Source organism: Neopsephotus bourkii, unplaced genomic scaffold (assembly GCF_033783945.1).
Source record: "Neopsephotus bourkii isolate Nb327-2 ecotype Australia unplaced genomic scaffold, CSIRO-AGI_Nbou_v1 NB_107, whole genome shotgun sequence".
Taxonomy (NCBI): Eukaryota; Metazoa; Chordata; class Aves; order Psittaciformes; family Psittacidae; genus Neopsephotus; species Neopsephotus bourkii.
The window spans coordinates 15,453,414-15,474,306 of NW_026900624.1; the positions used below are offsets into that span (position 1 = coordinate 15,453,414).

Consider the following 20,893-nt stretch of genomic DNA (forward strand, 5'->3'; position numbering starts at 1 on the left):
TTGTACATGGCACAAACATTTTTTCCTAACTACTTCACATACATTGCTTTGCAGTTGTATCATGTCGTCTAATTCTTTGACTACACACAAGAATAAGGAACGGGCAATTATGCCTTCTCTGTACCATTTATTGTTGTACACCTTCCTTGTGCCCCCTTTCCTTTGTTCTGACGGCAATCCTGATTTTTTAGCTTCGCAGTGTGACACAATCCTTCACAGAGCATTGTTACAGCCTCAGTCACGATTCGTGTCTGTAACATCCCTTTGAGATACAATATGCAGGGGCGAGAATAGCACTGCAGGTAAAAGGACGCTATTTAAAATGATACCATAATAGTCTAACTATGATCCTCTGTTGTGCTCTTCAGGCATGGCATCATTCCTCTATTTTCTTGACAATCCCATCCCAGTTAACTGACATTTTCATTATGTGCATTTCACCCATTTGCGATTTCTTTTTCCAGCATCATATTAAACAAAGAACAACACACTCCTCCAAGAGAAGCACACCATCTGGCCACACATTTGGAACTTTCAGCTGCTGAAGGGGTAGCTCAAAACCTCCAGGTCGGTTGAAGCCTCCCAAGTCACAGCTCAGGCAGTGACAGCAACATGGCACCAAGCCTCCCTCCACCACCTCTGCAAGGAAACTTCTGTTCCTCCGCTGAGGAGTGCCCACTGGGCCCATCCCAGGCATTAGGGGTGTGGGTGGCACTGGCAGGCATATCCTGGGGCTGGGAGAGACAGGACGAAGGAGGCGGCCAGCTCAACACTAAGATACCCTCACCTCAGGGCCGCCATGGCGGCCATTGCCTGGCCCCACGGTGCCATCTCAGCACCTAGGAGCCCTTCCTGCTCACCCGCCAGCACCAGCCAGCTCTTTGCCGTGAAGTTTGGAAAACACTCCCTTATATGATTATACAATATAAGTCCAAAGGTTACATATATAACGGTTAAGCACTACGACAAACCGGCCCCCCAACACACGCGCAGGTATAAGGGCTCCGCTGTCCCTTTAAGGGGCAGGACCCTCCTCTACCTCGTCTCCTCGCCTTCCCAAGGGACGCCCCGCTCCCGCCCCTCCACCGATGACATCATTGCTGCGTTCCGATTGGCTGCCGGCGCCTTCAGACACTTGGTGCCCGCCCTTCGCCCTGCCTCTGGCCCGTTAGCTTCCCCAGGTGCTCGCTGCCCATTGGCCAGCCTCGGTGGCGCTCACCCGCGCTCCTCCGCTCTGATTGGCGGATGCTAGAGCGTGTCGCCGAAGCTGGGAGGCACGGGGAGGGCGCTTCCGCGGTTGTGAGGCGCCGGTCGGCGGTGGCGAGGCCGGGTGGCAGGCTCGGGGCTTAAGTGCGGTCTCGGCGGGTGGCGGCTCCGCCAGCGACGGGCGGGGTCGGAGCGAGATGGAACCGTGACCAGGTGCGTATGGAGCTGCCGGGCGACCTCTGTCGCCACAGGGGCAAAGAAAGAGGGTGTGTGTGGGGGGTGGGCGCGGACCCGCCCCGCAACCCGGACCTCTCCTCAGCGGCGGGGGCAGCGCGTGCCCCCTCATGCCGCCACACCCCACCTTCCCCTCGTTGTTCTCCCCGCACCGGCGGTCCCGGTGTGAGGCAGGTGGGTGCCCGGTGCGGCTGGACAGCTCAGTTCCTTGGAGCCCCGGCCCGCCCCGAGGGGCCTCCCCTCGCCGGGGCACGACCGCTTTCTCCAGCCGTGGGCCGGCTTCGCCCCCTCCGAAGCGCCCAGGCGTGTTTCTCCTCCGGCCCTGCCTCGGTTTTGCACCTCACCCCCACTTTTCCCGTCGGCCTCTCCCCGTCTTGTTCACCTGAGAGGGGCTTGGCGCTCATGGCTCCCCGCTCGTGTCCCGAGAGCCTCGCGTATGGCAAGCCGGCTTTGGGGTTTTGTTCAGGGCTCTCTTTCCCGTTTTACAGGCCTGATAGTGGCGACAATAGTTAACAAGGGTTTGTGTAGCAGCAGTATCCTGCCGTACCCACAGGTCCACGCACATCCAAGTGGTATTAAGCAGAGTTAATTTTCCCTACTGAAAATGCTATGGCTAGATTAATATCTAAGGTAACATCTGTGTGACCCAGGTGTCTGTGTAGTGAGGACTAGATGTCCCTATCTGTGTCTGTAAAATCTTGTATTGGAGAGGACTGTAATTTCACATATCTCCAGTCAAGGATTAAGACTGACTATTTGCCTTGTGTGCAAATGGAAATACCTTCCTGAGATCTTTATGATCTGCATCAATGTACACTTATTCTGCATCATGCAGACTTTGTGTTAATATGGTTCTGTGTGGTTCTTAACTAGAGAACTTTGAGTGGGCTGAATAGGGAGTTTCATGCTTGCTGCTGCATATAGCACTTCCTTTCTTTTATCGTGTTTGTCCAGACAATATCAGGGCCCCTGTCATGAAACTGCATCTTAGTCTATCGTCAATAGAAAATCTGTTGTGAAAGCATTAAAAATGTCTAGGCATTGAAAATGTTTTAAAATATTTCTGTTTGTCTGTAGCTTTGTTGCTGGATCTTGCCTTTTGTTTCTCAATAGGATTTCAAGACACAGCTCTCAATATTTGGAAAACATAAAATGTAGCTATTCTGGGCTCAATGTGTCTATCCCAACATCGCCAGCAAAGGCATTGAGAAAATTCAGTATGCAGTTCTGTCTTTATTTTCAATTTCTGTGTGACATAGAAATGTCATGGCTAGTTACCATGGTGAAATGGTGACATTTGTCATGTTACCATGGTTCAGCTGACTTACTGAAGGTGTGTTCTCTAATTGAGTGTGGCTTTTACTTTTGGGTAAATATGCAAACAAACTTTCAAAGTATATCTTGCCTCTTGCACAACACCCATCAGTAGGCTTTTATAAAGGCACTGTTAAAATCCATATGGTAGAACTGTTGGAAGTGTAATGCCTTTAGATCTTCTGAAGTATTTCCAAAAATACTTCAATCATTTCTGAATATGAAAAGAGAGGGGCACCCATTTGTTCCCATTTACTGCAGTGATTAAATGAGTGATCTAATAGTTGTGATTAAATAGAATCTAATAATAGATTTTAAAATAAGAGTATGATCTGGAGCTGACTGTGAACTCTTTTTATGTTCTTTAGATTTGTGCTTTCTGCTGTAAGGAGAAAGAGGTTCAGGGCTGAAAGCAAATGCCATGAGCGTTTCACAAGGAGGCGAATTTGCCCTAATTACCAGATACTAACTCACTGAACCCTTTTCAGTTCTCCCTTGCTTATAATTTAGATACCATATGTGATTGCACAGAAAAAGTGAAGAGAGTAAAATATTGCTAATTATAGCTTCTTGGGCATCATATTATTCTGGACAAAATGTAAGTAGTGCTGTGTTTGCTGATTCCAACAATTGTAGAAGCAGCTTTAATTTCTATTTAATTAAGGCAATCCACTCTAACATCATAGGGGAGAAGATACCCTTCACCTTCCTCAGTCTTCAGGCAACAAGCAGATCATGAAATAAAATGCAAAGAGAGAGATTACAGAGATGTTTTGCCATAGGACTGAGGGAATATGCTTTTTTTCTAAAACCAGTCTTTATGTTTTCCTCCCCATGAATGTGAAATAATAAAAAACGCTTGGGTTTGGGAAGGAGTGCTTGCCTGTGACTTTTTTATAACTGGCTTCTGCTGGCATAGTAAAGCAGCAGCATTTTTCACAGACCCTTTCATCCTTGGATCTCCAGGTGAAATACACATTCAGGCAATTAAAATAGCTTTTAATAAGCCCTACTGGATTTCCTTCACTATCGAGCCATGATTACATTATTGTATGGTATTTGGTGGGGGAAAGGGAGCTGTACTAGATGTAGAGAGGTGGATCAGAGGAAAAAGGGTTTGGATGTTAGAGCAGAAAGCATATAAATTCTTAGAATGCGTTTAAAACATTATCACGGGATTAGTTGCTACACTCATTTGGAATGTGTGAGATGTCTCCATATATGTTTTTTACTTCAAGAGCACAATTGCTAGCAATTTCAAGTGTCTTCTGCCTTTATACTCTGTCCTTCCTGTGTTGTAGATGATATAATTGGGCTGTCTCAATGCCTGTTTACTTACTGATAACTCAGTATTATGATTAAGATCCCTTTTGAAGAGTACAGTTGATTTCCTCTGTGTGAAAAGAGGTGACAAATAGAAAATCTTATTTTAGTTATACAGTGCTCTTCCTTTAATGTTTTTTTTTTTTTTTCTTCACATCAACTGTGTCATAAGGGTCAATGTCTCTTCCTGAGAAACTGTTGAAGAGGAAACAGAAAAAAACAACTGTTCAGTGGTCTGAAACCGTCAAACACCTACTCTGGGAAAGCCGAATGTAATTATTTCCTGCTGGATACATTGCTGAACTGAGGCTGAAAACGGAGGATGTGGTTACGCAGACATTTCTTTTAGTGGTAGCTGTGTCTTAAGCAGCTCATATTCCCATCTGCCTTTTTTTCCCCCCTCCCCACCACGTACTGTCACTTCAGTAGTGATGGTGTATTTGTGGGGCTGCATGCTGAGCCAGGTTAGAGACCTGGTTTTTGATTTGTGCATGTTCTGTTCCTCTCCCCCTCAGCCCCCAAAATAAAAAACGGGGGAGGGCCAAAGGAATGCATAGCTGGAGTGGAGGGAGCGCAGAAGCAGATTAGTCAGAGCTACAGCTAAAAGGAACAGTTTTGGAACCATGGTTTAAAACTGTTTCTATGATTCTTCTTTTATGCATGTGTGTCAGATGAAATGGATGAGTTGGTGTGATTTCAGAAACTGGTTCCTTTGTCAAATGCTCTGTTCAGTCCTTCAGGGACATAATGCGTGGTTAATGTGTATGTTTTGCCTTCCCTTCTTTGAGTGCTTTATGGAGTGCAAACACTGTTAAGTGGCTTCTTCAAGTGAAATGAATGGCATTGGGGTGAAGACAGTTTACATTACCAGGCTTAGGTATGCCACAGTGGTCAGTCAATGCTGTGAGATTTTTTAAATGCAGGTTGTCCTTATGGAGGGCATATGGTGCATGTAGCTTATATAGGAATTTGTCATCTGTCTGATACAATGTTTTGAGACATTAAGAATAAATGCTAGTAATAGTATCTCACTTTTCTTTGATTCTTTTCTATTTCTGGTATGAGACACTTTTCACACAGATGAAGTTTTAGAGTTTGCCACTGAGCAAGGTACTGTAATTGTTTAATTTAAGTTTGGTTTATATTCCAGAAATTGAAGTAATGAATTTAGGTTGTGCAGCATTATTTTCCCCTTCCCCCATTTTCCTGTGTGTGTGCAGCATCATTATTCTTGTGTGAAGAAATATTTTGGATTGAGGCACACAGCGTATTGATAACATCTCTGTAAGAAGGTGAAATTTAAAACACAGTCACAAGTCTTTTTAAATCATGTAAGCTAAAGGCTGAGCTTTTAATTGGGGATTTTCTGTTGCACCTTAACCTCATGCCATCCATCTACTTTTGCTCTCCTACCACAAACTAGCATGTCAACTACTTCTGCTTATCCTTCTTAATTAACTAGTGCTCTCTATTTCAGCTTGGTTTGGCCCTGCTGATCCAGAAAAGCAGGGTTTTTGTTGAGTACAGCAGAAGGAGCATGCTAACTGCTGCTGCATGTGCCAGCATGTTATTTGTTAACAGCTGGGCATTGGGGGCTGCCCCTGTGGCACTGAAATAAAAATTCTCCCCTGGACATGGTCAGGAGCGGCTGCTGCTGAAGTCTCTGCTTGCCGTGGGTGCATACGGAAGTGCTTGTGTACCACAATGCAGGAGCCTCTGGCAGAAAGCAGTGCAGAAAATTCCTATTTTGCCATCTTCTGGTGAGGCAAATAAATGTGCTGGCTATACATCATCTTCAGAGCCCTTTCCACATTAGGGGAGCAGGAGACTGAAATGATATGTCTAGTTTTGTAACGCTGATTTTGTTTTGGGATAGGAGTTGACATCACAGATTGTTTCAACCTCAAATTAATGCTTCATGTAATACATGGCAATTATGACTAGTTCTAGCCACACTAGGGAAGGTGTGTGTATATACTGTGGTTCCTTGAGTTCTACCCTTTGTGGTTTAGTGGAGACACTGAGGATATGTCTTTACTGCACAACTGATCCATACGGTTGACACCCTATTTAGTCTTACTCTGATGAGATCATCCTTTACACACAGCCATACCCATGTTATGATGAGCTCATTCTTTCTGCAACTGTTTAGATGTGTGGAGGTACAGTTTTGAGCAAAGGTGAGACAGGATTTGCTTTGTCAGTTACAGGGAAACTTTTCTTCCTTCAGGAAGAAACTTTTGGAAAAGCATTGAAAGACTCTATTTGAATGATCATTTAAAAAAAATATCATTTTTATGGCAATACAAGAAGCCTCCCAACAGAATGTGATTACAGTCTGCATTGTAACTTAATTTTTGTTTCACTGTGTAAGGTGTACCCAAACCTGGGTGCGTGGTTTCTCTGAGTGATTGGTAGGGCCAAGTTAATGTTAGACCTAGTATGTCTCTGAATTTGCTCTCATAGGTCCTGTCAGGCATGCTTTACAGGAACAGATCACTTGGAGTCTGAATCTTTGCCAAGCCTACATCTCAGAGGTAGTATGGTGTTAGAAAGATGGGATGTGAATTCTTCACTGTGTGTTCAGATTGGACTTGTGAATCATGTCAGTGAGTTTCTGTGTTGTTCGGACATGCTAAAACTCCAAGTCACCAGTGAAGTCTATAAGCCATTGTAATCACTGGAATAGCAGCCATTTGGCTTGAACATGTAAACAATGACATATAAACATTTCCATTGGATGGAGAAGTTTATCAGCAAGATGAGACTTCTGCATTTCTTAGAGATGACGCTATTTTTTTCTTCAGAAAATCTAGGACAGTAGAGTTTTGCCTGCATTGACTATATAGTGAGAGGAAAAAGGAGTGTTGGAGGAATGTTTTGATTGCGCTATAAGCAAAGAATAATAAAAGCATTTAGCTGTGGAATTTTGCCAGAAAATTTTTCAGTTATGTGATTAATCTTTGCTCACTCACTGCAATATAGTAGGGGCAGTAAAGAGCTTGTCTTTCATTACAGCTGTAAGGCTAAATCTTTGTAAAGTCTGACTTGTTTTGAAGGTGGGGTGTGTCTATGTTTTCTGTTGTTCCGTCTTCAAGCTGGATTGAAATTCCATGGAGTGATTGAATAAAGATAATGTTAGAAATACATCTGCAGCATCTCTTAGCTTAATGGCATGCACATTAGGAAAAAAAGTCAATGACTGTCCATGCCTGTTGCAAACTAGTTTATCTCCTACTCGGGGTTCAGATGACTAAGCAGTAAATTGCAGGATGTGAGACTTTAACTGCCTGAGATTGAACAGGAACTTCCATGGCAAATAGGACCGAAAGTTTCAAGGTTTCCCTTTTATTGTCCACAGTATATCGAATAAAACTTCAGTTATTAGTAGAGGCAGAAAGATAAATACATACAGTCTGAGAGGACAAGTTATGCATGGGAGAACAAGGATGGCTGGACACCTGAGAAGGTAAAAGGAAGTGCTGGAAACTCGGGAGAGGTAAATAAACCAAGACAATGAAGTTAGTGAAATAGTTTGTGCTGTTTTCTGAATGTGTATTTGCAAGTATACACACTCACACGCACGCGCGTACACTCTTTTTTGAAGGATAATGGTAAGTTTTTGAAAGATGTCAAAAATCACTGAGTGTCTGTGTGTATCTATACAGGTATTTTTAATCTTCATGCAATCCCAGACACAGCTACAGGTTGGGCAGAGAAGAGATTCAGAGCAGCCCAGCAGAGAAGGACTTGAGGGTGCTAGTCGATGAGAAAATGAACATGAGCCGGCAGTGTGCGCTTGCAGTCCAGAAAGCCAACCGTATCCTGGGCTGCATCAAAAGGAGTGTGACCAGCAGGTCAAAGGAGGTGATCCTGCCCCTTTATTCTGCTCTTGTAAGACCTCACTTGGAGTATTGTGTGCAGTTCTGGTGTCCTCAACATAAAAAGGACATGGAACTGTTGGAACAAGTCCAGAGGAGGGCCACGAGAATGATCAGGGGACTGGAGCACCTCCCATATGAAGAAAGGCTGAGAAAGTTGGGGCTGTTCAGCCTGGAGAAGAGAAGGCTGCATGGAAACCTCATAGCAGCCTTCCAGTATCTGAAGGGGGCCTATAGGGATGCTGGGGATGGACTCTTCATTAGGGACTGTAGTGATAGGACAAGGGGTAATGGGTTAAAACTTAAACAGGGGAAGTTTAGATTGGATATAAGGAGGAAATTCTTTCCTGTTAGGGTGGTGAGGCACTGGAATGGGTTGCCCAAGGAGGTTGTGAATGCTCCATCCCTGGCAGTGTTCAAGGCCAGGTTGGATGAGGCCTTGGGCGATATGGTTTAGAGGGAGGTGTCCCTGCCCATGGCAGGGGGGTTGGAACTTGATGATTTTAAGGTCCTTTCCAACCCTAACCTATGATTCTATGACTTTGAGGTCTTCTTTATTGTGCCAGGTGAGATGTCTGTCCAGCCTGGTGTCTTGTATTGGCAGGTAATGAGTGCCTTGGAAGGAATGTAGTACTGAGGTGTACAGAGAGGTTCTTCCCCTTCCTGCTTTGACCTGCCAGGTGGTTAGGGATAGCTTGGTATATTCTTCAGATTGAAATACTGAATTCTTGGTTAACTGTTTCCTATCTCTGTGGGAGACTTTCCTTGACTTCTTGAGTTCTTCCTTCTTCTGGGATTTGCTAAGTACATTGTAAGTATATACTTAGTGTTGTAGCCTTGCATCATTATAATGTTTTAATTACAAATTATCAGCTTGGCTACTTTGTTAAAGAAAAAATAATTACTTGTTATAGATTCCCATGTGAAATTAATTAAGTGGCTGTAAGTAATTCCAAATATTGACATGATGAAAAATAGTGCAAAAAGGTGGCAATATGACTTCTTGATTCTGTGATAGAGCCATAAATAATGTGTGCTGACACATTTTATTCAAGGCAAAATTGAAACATTCTCTGAAAAAGATTGTAAGGGAAGCTTCTAAAGTAGTAGTGTCATAGAATTATAGAATCACAGACTGGTTTTCATTGGAAAGGACCTTAAGATCATCTAGTTTCAAACCCCTGCTGTGGGCGGGGACACCTTCCACTAGACCATGTCACCCAAGGCTCTGTCCAAACTGGCCTTGAACACTGCCAGGGATGGAGCATTTACCACTTCATTCAGCAACCTGTTCCAGTGCCTCACCACCCTCACAGTAAAGAACTTCTTCCTTATATCTAGCCTGAACTTCCCCTCTTTAAACCCATTTCTCCTTGTCCTATCACTACAGTCCCTGATAAAGAGTCCCTGTCTGTCATCCTTGTAGGCCCCCTTCAGATACTGAAGGCTGCTATGAGGTCTCCATGCAGCTTCTCTTCTGCGGGCTGAACAGCCCCAACTTTCTCAGCCTGTCTTTGTGACCTTTACTTTTTAAAATCTGTGTCATTATGGTAAATAACTTCTTCTGCAAGTTGTTAAGTGAAGGAGAGTTGACCAAATAGGTATGCAGTTCATTACCTGTAGTTGCTTTGAAACAGCTTCCTTCTTTTATTTGTTTGGGATCAGGGACCTCTTTCAAATTTTGCAATGCCCTGATTATCCAAGTGTCTAACTGTGGTCATTCTTTCTTCAGAAGAGACTAATCATTCTAATTGGCCTTATTCCTTCTGGTGCTAAAATATTAGACAGCTCATTCTATTTTTTTTTTTTTTTCCACTCCAGCTATGTTAATGCTTGTGTCCTGAGTCCATCCATCTGAAGTTTGTATTTCGGGAGGTGCCTGGGTTCTTTTATTGACAAAATATCATAGCATCTCAACTGCAGTTCTGTGCTTCTCGTGTCTAGGAAAGCCCTAAAGTTTGAAAATCATAGAGGACGAAATATGATGGAAACACTGTGTTTAAAACCTTCATAGAATCATAGAATAGGGTTGGAAAGGACCTTAAGATCATCAAGTTCCAACCCCTCATATGATGATTTATATTTTTTTTAAGGTGGCTAAGGAAGTAGGAGTGAAAGTATGGCAACTACAAATCAGCTTCTCATCGTTTTTATTGCTGTTTGCAATAATAGTCTTCTAAAGTCTCCAAAGTAATTATTTTCTAATCAAGTTCTGCTGTGCATGCCTGTTAAAACTATATTGCCAGAGAAAAGTGGTGTGTTAATTCAGTACGTTTGTGAGTTTGTCTTAAGGTGCTCAAGATGTCCCCCCTTCCCTTCCTTTAAAGTGGGATTTCCATTGCAGTCCTGACAAGTGATTTCACTACAAGGACGGGAAGACGAAGTATGTAATTTTGTGGGTATTCTGGCTTAGTAAATCTCAAACAATGCATTCTTCAGAACTGACAAAACAGCAGTCCTAAACTAAAAAGTTCTGCTCTGCAAGTAGCACAGGTACGTACAAGTGTGGCAGCCTTTTCAGTTCAAATTCTGTTGTGTGTGCCAAATGGATTGTATTATATGAAAAAAGAATCCTGGATAAAGGACTTTGCTCCGTATTCTTAGAGGAGAAAATAGGTGTGGTGGTTGTTTTATCTTATTTACTTTTTTTTTTTATTTTAAGATCTCAGTATTTATCCCGTTTTCCCTTTCAGTGACTGAGAGAGCTGCTGGCATGGAATTGAGCTGGGTTTGCCCGTGGGAACTGTGAGTAAGGTATGTGTTGTGTTCTCTTTGCTGTCTTTAGTCTGCACCTTTTCTTATGTGCTGAATTGAAAATTGCTTGTGGTCATTAAGCATGAGGGGTAGTACTGTGTTAGAGATGGAATATTTTGAATTTGTACTAGCATGAGATGTGACAGCTGCCCAGCAAAGACTTTATAGCGTAAGAGTATAAATGACACAGTTGTCCACTTTTCACTGCTGCCTAGCAGTGTCAGACTCGTCACAAGTTAGCTGGTGGTTCTGTGTTACAAACTTCATTCAGTGTTACTGATCCTTGGCTCACTAGACTGATTTATTTAAGTATATAAAGGGCAGGCAGTTATATCTATACAGTAAAATAATAATGTCTGCAAAACTGTTACTGAGCTTACCATGATATGGCAGCACTCAGAGGCTGATACATACAGATGTTGTCTGGGGTCCCAGGATGAATCTTATAGTAAAGAATAGAAAATGTTTTAATCTATTCCAGCAGCAGAACAAAAGTCTTGGTTTAGATGTCTTTCATGTGCTGCTTTCTAGTACTGTTGCTTCAAAATAAAAAGTAGTGAAGGTAGAATTTAGAATCCTTTGAATTGGCAAAGAATGGCACTGTCAGTTCTCCCACTCCTTTGCCATGTTCTTTGCCCGCATTCATTAGGTTTACGTGTTAGGGAGCACTTCTTGAGTACTTCTTTTCAATAAACTGGTTAGACAAGACAGTAATACTGATATATACTTCTCCCTGAATCACTGAAAAAAAAAATAAAAATCTTACCTGTTCTTCAATAGTGGGGATATCCAAGGGTGGAAAGTCAGCTCTTGTAGGGGAAAAAGGGAACAGAAGATGTCGTAACTCAGTCTCAGTTGTTGGACTTTCCACTTAAATGAATGTCATGCTTGGTAGCTGCATTAGGAGATGACAGTAAATTCAGAGAAATTTGGATTCCATGTCCAGTGTCCATTGATGGGAAGGGTAGCCAAAGTCAATTCAAACTGATTTAGTTTCTTGTAGACAGATTCCGACTATTGTGACTGAAGAATGTGACTGGGGTCAGAAAACTCCTTGTTTAAGACTTCGGTTTCACACTGTGCCTAACATAACTGAAAGTCATTACTTTTCAGTGGGCCTTGTTCCTCTAGTTTTTGTTTTGTCATGGTTTGGTTTTGGGTTTTTTTTTGGGGGGAGTGGAGGATGAGATCTAATAAACCTGTGGTTGCAGGGTTCAGATTGCTAGCACAATGGGAAAGCAAGTATGTTTCAAGGTGTAGCATTCCATCAGAACATCAAGCTGAGTTGACTTGCTCTGTGGCTGCAGAGCCACTAGATACGAAGAAGAGGTGAAAATTTCAAACTGAGGTGAAGTGATACAATATGGTTATACACTCGCAGTCACAGCCCATGATCAGACTGAACCATATAAAATGCAAAACTATTTCCTCACACACACAGAAGTAAGTTGCAAAAAAACCAAACTTGCTGTAAACTCCTGTAAGATTCTTCAGATCTGTTTTGCCTGCTGCTTTGTGCTGACATGAATGCTTGTGCTGGGAACTGAGATGACTGAAATATGACTACTTTACCTTTGTCTTATTTTTTAATTTTCAAAATTATATTTTTTTTATTTTAGTCTACATTGGTTCTCTGAGCTATGTTTCCTTGCCCAAGTCACCACTTTGTTATGCCCTAGCAAATCCAGTTCTTGTCCCAGAGTTCAAATCTTCTGCATTTGGAAGCGTGTTGTTTCTTGTGAGGTCTTATTTCCACTCTCCTCTTGTCCAGTAACATTCTCATCCCAATCTGCTCTAAATTCACTTTCAGTATGAGTTCCTTCATACTTTCTCAGCCCCATAGTTTTCCTGACAAGAATTTCCAAGTCAAAGCTCACATCTGGCTGCAGTTTGTCAGCATTCCCTTTTCTAGTTTGCTGCAGCCTCTCTGCTTCCACTGGTTGTTGGCATCCGTTGCCACATGCCTTTGCTGCTGGCTGGATCCGTTGCTTCATCTGCTTGCCCCTTTGGGGTGGGGAGGAATGCTTTGCCTCTGACTAGAAGGAAACTTAAAAAAAAAATGCATCAGACAGCAATTGCAAGGAAGTCAGTCAGAAGTCAGTGTTCTAAACAGACTATAGCTCATAATGTGGTTCTTTGGCACCAGGGCAGGCTTAAACAGCTTGTTCCCTTTCATGGCTCCCTGTTTTGCTGGCATAGCTGTTTTGTGGCCGTGGTGAGCCACTCTGGGGAGCAGATCTTCCTGGAAAGAAGTGGCTTTTTTCTAGATTATTTTTCATCTGGTCCAGTACATGTTGTCTCCATAACATTTATGCTAATTTCACAGTGAGGAAGGTATGAGAGTGGGAATGTGTAGCAGACTGCTGAAACTGGCACCACTGCTGGATGTTTAAGTGTGCTCTTTGGCATTACAGTTAAGTCGATCTTGCTTTTAGTCAGCTGCTGTTATAAAGGCTGATCAAACCTCTGCATAGCTGTACACTCCTGCTTCTTCCTTTGCATCAGAGCTAGTGACTGTGCAGCCATAGGGCACAACCATCTAGCTGACTGATCCTGTAGAAAATGGTTTCTGATCTTTTGCAGAGTTAATCATCTGCAGGTTCAGCTGACCTGAGTCACCCCTTGGGTGCACACTCATTAGATCAGACAAAAGGGAAGCAGCAGGAACGAATAGCTTGGTAGCAGAAGGCTGCATTCCTCTTTTGATTATGATGTTGAGCTATATCACGTCTAAGAACTAAAATATACCAGCATGCCTATTGACACATGAGACCTAGACATCACATCTTTTTTTCTGCTCTCTTTTGTTACTTGAACTTCAGCAGAAATTGTTTTTTAAGGCTCAACATCATCTTAGAAGGACTTTTCCTCATTCATGCTTTAAGTTTAAGTAAGAACTTAAGAAACTGAGGGAGAGTTCATTCTTTCTGAGCAAGAATTGTTTATTATAAATATCATTGTGATTCTTAAAACTATTTTTGGTATTATCAGATTTCTTTGAGCTTGAAAGCCACAAAGTTCCTCCAAATGCATATTGAATCATGAAAAGTATTTCTTAACATCTGGAATGCTAAACTACATTTCTTAGCCTGCTATTTGTGGTTTTAAGAAATCGATGTTTGATGATGATTTTTCAAGATCTCTTAAAGACTTTCTATCACTGCTGGACTGAGTGAAACAAATGCCAGTGTCTTATGAAGGAAATGCTTAGGGCTTGAGAAATACAGTTCTTGATGTGTGGTTGTTAAAATCATGTCTAAATCTGAAATTATACAGTGGATTGCCTTGTACTAAGTGTGTTCTTTGCATCTTTTACCCTCTAGTCCTAGCATCTCTCTACAGCTGTTCATGCCTTTTGCCTGATAACATTTGTTGCCATTTTCTTGTTGACATGAGCATGTTTTTTGACTCTTGTGCTGATAGATTTGCTGGAGGAGGTAGAGGAGAGATTTCTGGTGATGATTCAAAGATGTCATCTTTTACTGTAATGTTACTGGCACATTATACATTCAGATTCATATCCTTTTGCTCATATAGAAAGTTGTGCTTATCCATGTTTTACCAGCATCTTTGTTCTTGATGCAATCTTTGCATGTTTTGGCTTTGTAGGGCAGTGGCTTGTGGTCATGGTAAGATGGATAGTTTACACCTTCAAATTACTGTTCTGTTTCTAATCCAGAATTAATTTAGTTGCTATTTGACTGCTTTTGCCCTCCGCTCCCTTACTGTGAAAATGAAGGAAGTTGATGACTGATTGATTTTGCAGAAAACAATTGCAAGTGGAATTCATGTATTAAAATAAAATTCCCTAACCGAAGACAGTCTCTTTTTAGTGGTCTGCATAGGTTACTTTCTTAACTTTAAGTGGTTCCTCAAGAACAAGCTATTACACTTGCAGGGTACTGTCTTTGTGATGCTTGCCTTGTTGCTTAGTGTATTGTATATATGTTATGGACAGTGTCATCAGTTTAACTCTCAATTAACTGGAGAAGTAATTGTAACAACAGTTGTGTGCCTGTGTTAAGCTGACAGGAAACTGAAGTTGTTCAGTTTTTGTTTTTTAATGGCACGACCTTGAAGGTATTCCTGTTGGTGACATTTCTTTTAATACCTAAAGATAAGAGGACTGTCTCTCACTCTTGATTGTTATAACTTCTCAAGCTAATGTGATGCTTCGGCTGCTAACTTCACTTCTTTTGGGTTATTCTTTTGATTCATGATGACCTGGGGATTATTGTTGCCTTTGGGTGTGGCATGACATCCTCTCTTCTCACTCATTTCAAAGATTCCTCCACTTAAAGCAGTTTTGCCCCACAATTGTCTCTTCTCTTGGCCGGATGGTCTCAGCTGGCATAATCATCTAACAGAAGGCTGCTCTTAAGTTTAAAATAAAAACCTTCTGTCTTCTCAAAATAGCCCAGATGTACACACATGCACTTGCTCTTAGGTGCTGGAGGTTGCTTAGCAATTCTTATATTGGTAGGAAATTGCTATTACCCTGGTAACACAGCCCCAAAATGCAAACAAGGGAAAGCTGTTTATAGAGATGTCCTTGCTTCATTTGGGCATTGTGCTTTGTTTTTTTTCTTTCATGTGCCTCTCTGATTTTTACTTACTACTTCTGAATTTCTTTTTTTTTTTCATGTGTTTCACTCTGGTTATTGAGGCTTCATGTTAGGGAAGGTGGTTCCTTGGATCATTTGGTTCTTAGGTTCATTTAGATACTGACTGTCAAGATTTTGATGATGCCACAAGTGTGTAAATATTGCCAAAATTGAGAGAAATCTAATGCATGAAGACTTAGTGCACGTGTCCAAGTCCAACATGAATGTTGGATTCATTGAACTGTATAGCAACACCGTAACATGTCACTGCTACCAAAAGTAGCTATCCTGATTTCTTAGTACCTTGTCTCTCATTTTTCCTTATGTTAGCGCAGGTTTTTTGGGTTGCTGAGTGGCAAGCCAGATCAGAAAGTGACTAATGCAGCTTCAAACTAGTAGTCTGTGTGTGTGTGACCAGGTCAAATTTAATACAGATGAGTTCCTTGATCTGGTTCAGTCTTTGTTGGCCCACAGGAGCTGAAGAATGAGCAGGCTGGACTGTTCCTTTTGTTGGCAGTGCCAGTTCAGTGTCTAACCAGAGGATGTGGTCTTATGATAAAGCTAAGTTATCTAAACTTGCTCTTGGCAAGGGGGAGGGCTGGGATGCCTTTGTTGCTTCTTTGTGTCAGTGTTGGTGCTTGTCTGGCCTTACGATGGGATGATTAATGAAGGTGAAATGGCAGGAAACTAATCTCAATCCCTTCTCCCCCTCCCAGGTTTGTTTTTTACTTTTTTTGGTTCTTTAACTGAACTAGTTTACCATGGGTCAGACAGGTTGCAGCACTGCTGTGTGTTTATTTTGTTTCCCTTTCAACTCGGGCTTTGAGCTATCCTTCAGTGATTCTGGATGAGCAGCTTTATAAGCAGTTTCTATAAGTAATTTTGTCATATAGTAAGTGCAAACTAGAATACTTTTTTCAGCAAGGTGTAAGGTAATCAGGTTTACTGTGATATTATGCTGCTATGGCAGGAGGATAAACCTAAAAAGCTACCATGTAGAAGCTGCAGAGCAATTGAACTTTTGTAGCTTGCAGGTTTGATAAAGATAATCTTTTTCCAAAAATTCTCATTGGCTGTGAGAATGTGCAGAATTTACTTTGTGCAAAATTGACTCTGCCTTGTTTGTGTATCTGAAATTGAAATCTCTTAAATGCCTGCAGAAGTCAGAAAGGGATAAAGATACTTTATATCTTTGAGTTGTGTCTAATGTCTCTTTTGAGCAGCTCCATCTTCTCCCTGGTGCTGTGGTCCATGCTTGTGTTGTTGTGGCAGTGTTTTAGTGCTTTATAGAAACATAATTTGGACACTTCTATCTCCTGAGAGCTCACTGTTGCCCCTGCATTATGGTGATACAGCTGTGTGTGTAGTTGGCAATGGCCTAGGACTGGGGAACTGATTTTGCTGAATACACAGGAAAGATGGCTGTCTTTAGCTAAATTGATTCCCTGGTGAAAGATTGGGCAGTGTAGGGATAGAACTGATCGGCTGGACAGTGGAGGACTTGAGGGTTGCTTAAGCTGGTGTTGTTGCTGTAGAACATCCTTGGGATCACAGCCACTCTTGTCCTGGAAGCAGCTGGGCCAAAAGTAGAAAAATGCTGTGATAGAAAGCTGCTGTTTGGTTAGGCAGCAAACAAATTTTATTACAAATCCTGCGGGCGCTTACCCTGAAGCCCTTGTTGAGGTTAAGGAATACTTGTTCTTAATACTGTACATTAGCTTCTGGATGAGTCACTTGAAGATTGTGTGGCACGTTTCTTTATGGGAAAATTTCTAATCTGTTCAGAAATGGCAGGAAAACAAACATACTAAAATTTTAATTGGGTTCTAAATATTACTGCCTGTAGCTAACTGATTGATCATTCTACAATGACAGTTATAGAGTGGTGTAACTGTCTGGGAAGTCTAAAAACAGCCTTACTGTTGGTTGCGGGAAAGGATTCCATGCCTTTCACAGGACTTCCATATAATGTAGCATGGATGATTATAAATCCTTAAAGCATCTTCTAAATCCCTCTGTGTCCTCATCAGACTTTTAATTGAAAACAAAAATCAAACTCACCCAATTATAGCTTTTGCTATGGTCTTGTGCACTGGATGCCTGTTTTTTTAAAGTGGGGTTATGTTGCATGCTGAGATTTGGCATTGCTCTGAAAAACGTTCTCTTTCCCTTAGGCAGAGGTTAGATGTTTGAATGTACTCATGGTGGAAAAGCACTGTTAGTGTGTAGCTGCATGGCAGACTGCAACAGGGTCCTGGTTTACCTGGAGTGTGAACCGGAAAACTAGCTTTTACACTTAGATCATTTTTATCCTGTGTCACTGCAGATTCTTGTGCTGGCCTGAAATGGGAGGGGATGTGGAGGAAGGAGAAGGCAAACTGGTGTGCAAGCACTGATTTGTTGCTCTGTTTTATGCTGTAGCTTGCTACTGTATTTGTACAGAAAGGATGTAGTTTCAGTGGCCTGGCTAATGTGAATATAGCTAAATAAGGGAAATGGATTCTGTTTTACAACGCGGGTGTTAAAATGGTGTTTGAAATGTGATTTTCCTAGTTTATGCAGATTACAAATCCCTGTTTAAAAGAAAATCCAGTATGTTAGAAGCTCTTAAGTACGTTTGCTGTTTACCTTGTTGAAGCAGATATTACATATTTGAGACATGTCAAGCTTTTTCCTCCTGCTCTTGAAAGAGGAAGGACCTCTTTCTTTCCTTGGGTAGACTGAGAAAAGTAGGTTGAGTCTCCTGCTGTACCAAATCCCTGCAGGGTCTGTCATTTCCGGATTTGGGCCTGGCTGCACTTGTCCTCGTGCATAAGCTAACCTAACCATCATGTGGTACTAGGCAAAGTGTAGTATCTGCAGTACATCTCTTCTGATAAAGTAGATAGAGACTTTGGCTTCTCTAAGATGGTGACAGACAGCCTCCTAACTGAGCAATTACGCTTCCTTTCAGCCCCTTTCCACAGGTCTCCCATCCTACAGGGGCAGGGCCTGAGACCAACTATATTGGTTATCATTTAACTCCTTCCAGCCTTTGCAAGGATTATTATAGTTTACCACACTCTTGTCATTCTAAGTCTGTGATTTAAGGGTGTGTATTTCCAGGCATTCTGTATCCATTATAAAAAGAAGGACAGAATCCCATTTTTTTCTCTTTGCAGATTACTGTTAAAATTTGCTCTCAAATGGATATGACTGATGTTTGCTTTGGACAGGGAATATATCGAGGATGGGGTAGGCACTTTCTAGCCAAATTGTAGCAAATACTTCATATGACAGTAAGGTTTGGCTCTGTCTCATTTGTTTTTTTGTAACAAGCACCAGCTTTGGTTGGTGGTTTTTGTTGTTTTCTTTTTTGCCATCCACCCTTCTTTTCCTTGCTTCTCTTTAGATCATGACATAAGGTCCTGGCAATGAACGTATGACAACATGGATGAAATAGTGTGTATTCATTACCAGTAAATACTTACTGTTGCTTGCATATACACTGAACAAATTTTTGAACAAATGTACTACCACTTACAACTTTGTTGAGTATCACGGAGCAAACATGAGTAATCAGCAGAAGTATGAAACTGAAATGAAAGTGGAGAAGCTGACTATTAGAGCTACTTTATCAGCTGTTAATGTGTCCATATTGTCACACTCAAGTTAATTATGAGTGTTAAGTGGTGAATACTTAATAAACAACTATTTTCAAAACTTGCTTTCAGTTTATGCCTTCTAATTGATTTCTGAAGGATTATCCTGATGGTTTTTACTTTGCTTCTCTGCAGTTTGCTTTGCTTGCATGTTTTTGAAGCTGAAACCTAGACTCTGGAAATACCTTCTGATTGACAAATTAACCACAGTGCAGCAGTTATGTAGTGGTAGTCTTCTGAGTTTCGAGTGGTTGAAACAGCAGCATATTAAGAAGCAGGAGACTTCCATCTTCATTAATCAAACCCAAGTATGATTTGTCCTTGGTATAATGTCCGTTACTGTTTAAATGTTGACACAATAACCATTTCACCAGACTTCCAGCTGGTTTGTTTCTGTTTAAATTACTGAACGGAAGGGACTTTTAATTTTAACATAGTTGTGGCTTTTAAATACTTATTTAAAGAATTATGGAAATATGAAACATTTAAAAAATTTGTATTTCAGTAAGTCCTTTTACGTAGTGCAGATTTTGGTTACTGTAGCTGAGGTTTTAAACAGGAAAGCTTTTCTTGTTTATGTGGAGAATTTTTCTTGCATTCATTTTCGCTAATAGTGAATGGGGAAGAGAGAATAGACCCAGAGAATGATTTTTTTTTTTTTTTATTTTTTTTTTCAGTGCAGTTGATTTTATTTGGAAATCTTCATTTGTTGTACTCAGCTGTCCTTCCAGGTTTATTATGAAGGATTATTTTATCTGACTGGATTTCATATTGGCAGTTGTCCTGTTAAAACACTACTGTTGGTATAAAAAGACAGTAATCAGGAGTTCATCAAGGTTCTAGATAGGCTGATTTCACTGGAATAACTTGATCTCTGTCTTCTCATGACTGGGCTCCTCAAGTACAAAAAGTTGAGAATGTTCTACTTTTCTGTAGTTTCATCAGTAGTTTCTGTGGTGATGCTGTTGGAGGTTTATGCACATTTATGAACTGCTGACTTTATCAAGTTTCAGTCAGTAGTTGGCTTTGAATTGATGATAACACAAATGCTCTGCTAAAGAACATGTCTCTCCAGAATACGGAGATGCCATCATGAACTGGACATATGGGTTAAGACCAATGTAAGATTTATTGTTTGGTTTTTATCTGGTTTGTCTTGCAGGTTGCCATCACGAAAGCCAAAGTGGATTTCTCCGGTGTGGTGTGCCTGCCCCCTTCCGTCATTGCTGGAAATGGGCTGGACGGAGGAGGGGCTGGCGAAAATGATGATGAGCCGGTGCTGGTGTCGCTTTCGGCGGCCCCCAGCCCTCAGAGCGAAGCTGTTGCCAATGAGCTGCAGGAGCTCTCCTTGCAGCCCGAGCTGACCCTCAGCCTCCATCATGGCCGAAACCCCAACCTCCCTCCACTCAGTGAAAGGAAGAATGGTAAGTGGTACAGTGCACTCATGTCTCATGGAGCATGTCCTCACCAAGAAAGTACTGTGTTGTTGTCATCGTATGTGGTCTCACGACAGGCCTGTTTCTTGTTGCTTCTTGCAATGTTCTATTTGCATGAAGGACTGCATGATCATCCAGAGCTGACAAAAACGATTTACATTGTTCAATGGGAAAGACTGATGTTACAGGCTGTGGAAGTTCCAGAGAGCTCCAGTGATAAATGCTTTTGATTATTGTTTTAGGTAAGCACCAGCCACAACTTCCGTGTGCTTTGTGGTGACTAGAAGTTGTATAAAGCTGAGACAGAAAGTCAAAGAAAGTGTTAGCTTATCTTCAGACTATAGCCATCTGTAGATTTTAATTTGCCCCTTTGGTCTGAACTTACCAAGGGGAAGTAACTTACTTCCTCACTGTGAATGTCTGAAAGATTCTGTCAGATTTGTTAGAAGGAGCAACAAGATCTAGTGTTAAAAATGAAATACCCCAGTAGGCCTTCTAAT

The 20,893-nt window shown here is 41.7% G+C and overlaps 1 long non-coding RNA gene across 1 annotated transcript; it reads left to right on the top strand.

Moving 5' to 3' along the window:
* The first annotated feature begins 1,148 nt into the window (after positions 1-1,148).
* LOC133218349 (uncharacterized) lies at positions 1,149-20,257 on the top strand. The gene is made up of 3 exons (XR_009727107.1): positions 1,149-1,423; positions 10,652-10,712; positions 20,120-20,257. It is a non-coding gene; the product is annotated as an uncharacterized LOC133218349 (long non-coding RNA).
* The last annotated feature ends 636 nt before the right edge of the window (positions 20,258-20,893 follow it).